At 43.9% G+C, this 7,113-nt stretch overlaps 1 long non-coding RNA gene across 1 annotated transcript; it reads left to right on the forward strand.

Moving 5' to 3' along the window:
* The first annotated feature begins 348 nt into the window (after positions 1-348).
* Positions 349-958, forward strand: LOC119270869. The gene is made up of 2 exons (XR_005134333.1): positions 349-479; positions 602-958. It is a non-coding gene; the product is annotated as an uncharacterized LOC119270869 (long non-coding RNA).
* Positions 959-7,113: the final 6,155 nt, after the last annotated feature.

Below are 7,113 nucleotides of genomic sequence, written 5' to 3' on the forward strand. Positions count from 1 at the left end.
GTGGAATGAATAGAACAAAAATCATAGATAAATTAATAACATATCATTGGTTCCCTTTTTGTAGCCAATGCGCTTTACCGTCAATCTTAGTTTGGATGCGATATAAATAGTAATGCACTTATCACCTGTCAATGTGCAGAATGATTCAGTTCAACAAGCTAAACTTAGATAGGTGATAGATATACTATTTATTTTAAGTTGTAAGGTGTGTGCCAAGTTTAGTTCACTTAGTTGTATTCCTCCGGTTAATTTTGCTTCCTTGCTTTCCTCTTGGCCTTACGACCTAACTATTTATACTATCTATAGGGCATGGACATTATAAGAACCTCAAAACGATAGAAACCAAAACACACACCATCTTCACAACATTCTTTTCCTTCTCTCAGCAAAATCACCGACATTCTCCCATTATACCATGGAGGCCTGGAGGAAGACAACCATGTGTTGTTTGATTCTTTTCTGCCTTATGGCTACATGTAGTAAGTATAATTATCCATAGTATCAACATTTCGCCAAAGTTTCATGTTGTGCAATGACATATCAACATTGTTGGACACATTCATTCATATTACTTCTCCTAACCTTGTCTATTTATACATAGGTGAGGTTTCATCTACCGAAAACATGTGCTATCACAACCATTGGGATAAATGCCATCTTGATCAAAATGGAATGTGTCGAGATAGTTGTGTGGAAGACGGATGGGATGATGGACAATGCCGGAACCGGTTTAAAAGACTAATGGGTGCCAAGTGCGAATGCTACCCTAAGACTTCGATCATTAGGGAGGCAACATGCGACTTTCTTCTACCAAGTTACTACTATTTATAAATTTACATCGGTTTTAATGATTGACGTCAAACATGTTGTAACACCAATCATGGTGAATACTATATCACCTTCTATTTATTTCTTTATTCCAGACCATTGTATTCAAAATTATGATGTTACACAATTATACCTAATTACTGTTTGATGTATCCTTAAACTAAATAGATTTTTGAGTGCTTATTAGCAACATTTGATATTTCGCTCGCATGCATCATCCTAGTAAGAAATCATGTGTTTATTTACTAGGTTTGGTAATCAATGTGAATAAATTAATGAGCCTTGATGAAAATTTACGATATACCCTAAAAAGTGTGGTAAAGAATCACACATAAGTTCCATCTTTTGTCAGATCAAAGTGGGATGAGACCTCAAATGTATTGCTAAGAACACATCATAGTTGTATCCTTAATCTTAATGTACTGAGCATGCCCCATGTTGCTTCAGGAAGCCCCATAAATGATGCTAGACATCACCTCGGGTGTCTTTCATATTTATACTAGACATGCATCATATTAAATCTCATTGATTCCCAAAAGATTCAATCTAATATAGATAAAATCATAGCATGAGCAAGATTCAATCCAACAAAAAGAAGCTCAAAATAAGAGGTGATACCTCATAGATGTCTAGGATCTTTGAATATATTGAGGTGACACCCTATATAGTGCATGAACAACTTTGAATACCATCCGTTGAATTACCTCCGTCCAACGACTGATAGGAGGCAAATCCAAGCATCCGCGTCCAATGGATTAACTAATTGGTTGCACCAGATTGTGCCACCTTGCATCTCTAGACATCTCTATCTTGCCAGTCGTATGAGGTGGTTATGTGGTCTGGTGTGAATGAATCAAAGTTGTAGTAGTATCATGTTGCTATGTGCTTCTCTAGAAATCTGTATCTTGCCAGTTCTAGTAGTATCAATAGTTGGGTTGCCCGGCTCCTGTGCTTGCCTCTAACGCTCACGACCCATTCGGCTAAGAGTGTAAAGGTAGAACCACTGCGACTGCGCCGACATTTCAAATGTTTCAGCGGCTCAGTGGAGAAAGCCGAAAACTAACTGTCCTTGTAAGCGTAAATTACTCGGCAATGCGAAGACAGTGTGAAACAAAGGTTTGTTGGAGATCATCCACGAAAAATGAGGGGCTTTTATTCAAATAGGCCGAAATGAATAGCGGCTTAAACCCCGACCAGTTGCTGAACACTTCACACATCAGGGGCTATTCACTAGTACCCACAGTTAAGATCTTAAAGACTAAGTGAAAGCTATGAAACCAAAATAGTCCAATTACCTCGTTTCATATGCGTGGACCGCCTTTGGGAACCAAGACATCGGCTAAGGGTCGAAACTGCACCTGAAACACCCTTTGTATCCTGTGCTTGCCTCTAAAGCCAATTCGGTCACACAAGAGTAAAAATATAAGGGCAAATAAATATATACGCTCATACATTGGAACATAAAGCCACATTTATTACCAAACAAAAAGCATGTCTTTACATCGTGCTAACTTTGTCATTCCGAAGTATAATGTGTCCTTGGGACACCGCTCCTCAGTGATCTGAGCTCCCTCCATCACCCCAATCAAATACTACTCCATGGTCTGATTCTTCCCTTCAGGGGCCCGAGGCCATGAGCGTCGCATAAATATGCCGATAGTGTGTCGCCATGCAAGCATACGCCCATTGGACGCCCTCCAGCGATTCACCTGAGGGCCGACCTCTCGCAGGCGGGCCAGTAGACCGAAGAAACTGCTAGGCAGCGCTGCCGCGGGCCAGAGCTGGACGCAGAGATCTTGTAGTGCCGGCTTCGCCATCTGGAAAAGCTCCATGAGTAGCTCTATTTGGTTATTGAGCAGCTCTGGGTACGATGGTGCCTGGAACAGATTGTAGAACGCCTTCTCCGTGGCATGGACCTCTTGAGCACCGAAGTAGCGGCCGGCGTCTGAAGCACTCCTCGTGAGGTCCCCGAAAGCCTCTGCGGATCGCCGTACTTGGGTGAGCTCGATGAACCCCTTGCGGCAAAAAATACACTGATGCAAAAGACGGCTTACCAGCAATGATTTGCTTCACTTGCTGAAGCACTTCGCGGTCCGCCCGGGCCTGGGTCTGGACCTCAGCGTATGCCAGGCTCAGGTTCTTGAGCTCCATGGTCGCCTTCTTCTTCTCCTCTTCCTGAAAGGCGTTGCGATCAAGGTACATGCCTTTCAGGGTGTCCTTGACCTCGACGACCCGGACCTGGTCCTTTCCCTGAGTTACCCTTTCTTTGGCTAGCTCCTTCTCGGCCCGAGCGGCTGCAGCCTTTGCTGCTACGCCTCCCCCCGAGCTCTACTTAGCTCAACCTTAAGAGCCTCAAGCTCTGTCACCGCGGCTATCAAAACCAAAGGCTCAGGTATTAGCATTATATCATAAAACAATACACAAAGTAAATTTGATAGCATGGTGCTTTTTTAGCCTACCTTGAGCCTGCTTATCGTAGTTTTGTCACAGCAAGATGTCCTTGTGAAATGACTTAGTGGTGAGGCCACTGCACCGAGGTGGTAGCTTGAACGGGGTTGGTTGGAATCGAGAGACGCAAGTTTTACCCAGGTTCGGCCCCTCGGGATGTTGGAAAAATCCTACATCCTGCTTAATTGATATTGATGATGGTGATGTTCTTGATTACAATGGTGCTATTTTGCTACCTCTCATCTCGAGAGCATCTACTTTGATCTTTTCTAATACTTATCTGTCTCCCCCCTTTGGGGTGCGTTGCCCCTCCTTATATAAGTTGAAGGGGTGCCTTCATGTAGAGTCCTAGTAGGATTACTACTAGTTTCCTTTCTATTTCAAGCCGGAGTCTAGTCCGGGTCTTCTCCTGGCAAGGTTCATCGGCCGGGTCGTGATCTTCCTGGCTGGGTTTACCCAGTCTGGGCCTTCTCCATGAGCCGGCCTGCAGCCTCTTCGCGAGCTGGCTTTCTACTGGGTTGCACACTGGGCCTTTAGTCCTTGTCTTCTAGGTCGACCCGTTAAGCCAGGTGACTCATTGGCCGCCAAGTGATGGGTCGGGTTACACCTCCTGGCCAGGTCAAACCATGGGGAATATCCCCAACATTAGCCCTAGTTTAATTTAGATTTATCCATGTTAAACTTATCTTGAAAAATAACACAAGAACAAATTTGATAGGTTATGCGTCGGGTTGAGGGTTCTTCTGAACCAACATATGTTCATCCTACAGTCCTTGTCATTTCCTTCTTTGAAGACACCCGACCTAGTCAATCTTTGTCAGGTCGTGCAAATTTTCCACACATAGAAATTATTGAATTACTCCATATCGTGACATCATCTCAGCCACCTTGATACGTGTCCATGATCTCATAACTAATCATTTTTAGCAGATATGTCAAACTTTGCCAATGCAAAAATCCAAGAGCTTTATTCAATGGAATTCCTCTTGGCAAGTCTGGGTCTCTTTGTTACATCAATGGGACGGCTTCAAAATCAACTATATGACGCTGGTTTCTTGCAGAAAAATATTGGGGAAAAATAATCCTTTTGAGTTGGCTTCCAATGCTCTGGTTCGACAAAAATATTGGACTTAAGATATCCTTATGATACTGAGCCGAATTTGAATACGTCGGCTTGATAAAAAAATTAGACTTAAGATATTCGTCTGATGTTCAGTCAGCTTGAGGATGTAGAGCTTGTCGAGTTGCGATCGTCGAAGTTGCTGAGTTACAGAGATTGATGATGTCGGGTCATGATTGTTGCTGACACTGGGTCATGATTGTTGCTGACACTAGGTCATGTAATTTGTTGTCCTTGGTTTCTTTAGACCAAGTCCTTATAGGAAGGATCCTCCCAGGTTGGGTTTTCCCAGCCCGGGTCAATCTGAATTTTCTTTCAACTCCAATATATGTATCAACTGTAACCCCAAGCTTGAGTTTATCACCTTGTGATGACTTGGTGCTTGCTTTTGTAAATTGTTGAGTCGGTTTTCCGGGCCTTTCTATGAATAGCTTGGAGGAGATAAGCTTTGTAAATTTCTCAACAAAGAATATGATACCTGGTTTGCTCAAAACTGAGAACTTGAAGGTGTACCTCCCTTATATCCATATTAGATGTAGCCTCCAAGTCTTAAGTGGGGAACGTAGTGACAGCTTAATACTTGCTTCAATATAAATGTTGCAACTTTGGAGAAATCTGGGTTATTCATCTTAGTCACCAGTCATAAATTGAAAGATTTGCATTTTATAAATGAGCAAGAGAGATGAGGGAAGACGCCACTCAATCGGGGCGATCAGCTCTATATTTATATCACGATTACATGGAGCCTTGGAAGCCAACGAACATACCTCCTCGTATCAATCTACAAGCGAGTATAATTAGGAAGATACGGAGGTAGGATATAGCTACACAAGGTATGTACTTTAACATCCCCCCGCAATCAATGCGTCAGATGGACGGATGCATAGAATGTACCGAAAGTCCATGAATAGCTGGACGGTAGACCCTTTGTCATAATATCAGGAAACTGGTGCGAAGATGGCACATGAAGAACCCGAGTCAGACCGAGATACACCTTTTCGTGAACAAAATGTATTTCAATCTCGATGTGCTTCATACGACGATGTTGAACCGGGTTGCAAGCCATGTAGACAGCACTGACATTGTCACAAAATATGAGAGTGGCGGTGTGGAGGGGGCGATGAAGCTCATGAAGAAGTTGACAAAGCCAAGAACATTCAGCCACAACGTGAGCCATGACACGATAGTTGGCTTCGTCACTGGAGCGAGAGACTGTAGCCTGGAATTTGGGGACCAGGACAAAGGTTGTCACCAAGATATACACAATAACCGGAAGTGGACCAGCGAGTATCAGGGCAGCCAGCCCAATCAGCGTCCGAGTACGCGATGACACTACAAAAAAATACACTTTCGTGATGATACGTGTTTGTCACAGTAGGTCACGTGTTCTTTCATGCATGTACATCCATGACGATTTTATGACAGAATCAAGAGAGTCATACATGTGCTGTCGTAGAAATGTTTCATGATATTACCAAAATTATGATAAGTCGCGCGTCATAAAAGTGCTTTCGTCAAGGGTGATCGACACGTGGCATCCACCGTAACGAGTCGCCGTTAAGCTATCGGGTTCCGGTTTGGATCCGATAAGCCCTTAACAGCCCCGACCAATGGGGATTTTCTATGTGTAAAATTTTCATTCGTCGGATAATGCACGTGTCAGCTCATCGTTGGGACAGATGTCATCCCTACAATGGACGGAAGACGCTTATGGTATGTCAACATGTGGCACAGCCCAACAGTGGCCCATTTAAGGTAAAAAGGCCGGCCTAGCTAAAGGCCCGCCATATTTTTTCAGACACAAGTGGGCTGGCCCATTAATAGCCTGCCATGTTTTGGGTCAAATTGAGGCCCATATCAGATTAGGCCCGTTCATAGCCTGTCGTGTTTTGGGCCAAATTATGACCCATATTGTATCAGGCCTGTTAATAGGCCACTGTTCTTTTGGGCCCATTCTAAGCCAAGTTTGTATTTCAGCCTGTTAAATGCCCGTTTACCAGTTTGGCCCGATAATAGTTTCGGCCTGTTAGCAGCCCGTGGTGCATCTCACACGTTGTCGACCTGGTTTAACTTTAGGCCATTTAATGGCCCATGCAGAAACTGGGCTATTTCTTGTCCGAACTAACTTTAGGCCTCTTAACGGCCCATAGTCTTTGTGGATAAATTTCAGCCCAACTGGGCTATCGGCCTGTTAATGGCCCGTGTAATAGTTGGGCCTAATTACAGCCCGCGTTGAATCCGGCCTGCTTACAACCCATCTGATAATGGCCCTTGATACTGTTGGGCCTATGGCCCCTGTTGATACCAGCCTGCTTAAAGCCCATAACTTTATTGGGCCAAACAGGGCCCTAGATATATTTGGGCCTGTTAACGGCTCATCCTATTTGGGCGAAACATGGGCCTTAGGCAGTTTCAGACTGTATTGGCCTGCGAATTTTTCGGCTCAACGCTAGCCCATTCTAGATTTTAGCCTGTTAAAAGCCCATGGAATTCTCTAGCCTAGCTGGCCAAAACTTTACTCGGCCTGTTAAAGGCGGAAAACTACAATACATTTAGACCTGCTAATGGCCCAAGATGATTATAGGCCCATGTTTTGGCCCACATGAGTAACGGGCCGGCCTGAAGACCGACAACATTGAGATCCATTGAACCTTCCGGCATAAATTACAGCATACTGACCAAGAATAAACCTAAACTACGCAATAAACTAATTACAA

The sequence above is a fragment of the Triticum dicoccoides genome, chromosome 3A (assembly GCF_002162155.2).
Source record: "Triticum dicoccoides isolate Atlit2015 ecotype Zavitan chromosome 3A, WEW_v2.0, whole genome shotgun sequence".
Taxonomy (NCBI): Eukaryota; Viridiplantae; Streptophyta; class Magnoliopsida; order Poales; family Poaceae; genus Triticum; species Triticum dicoccoides.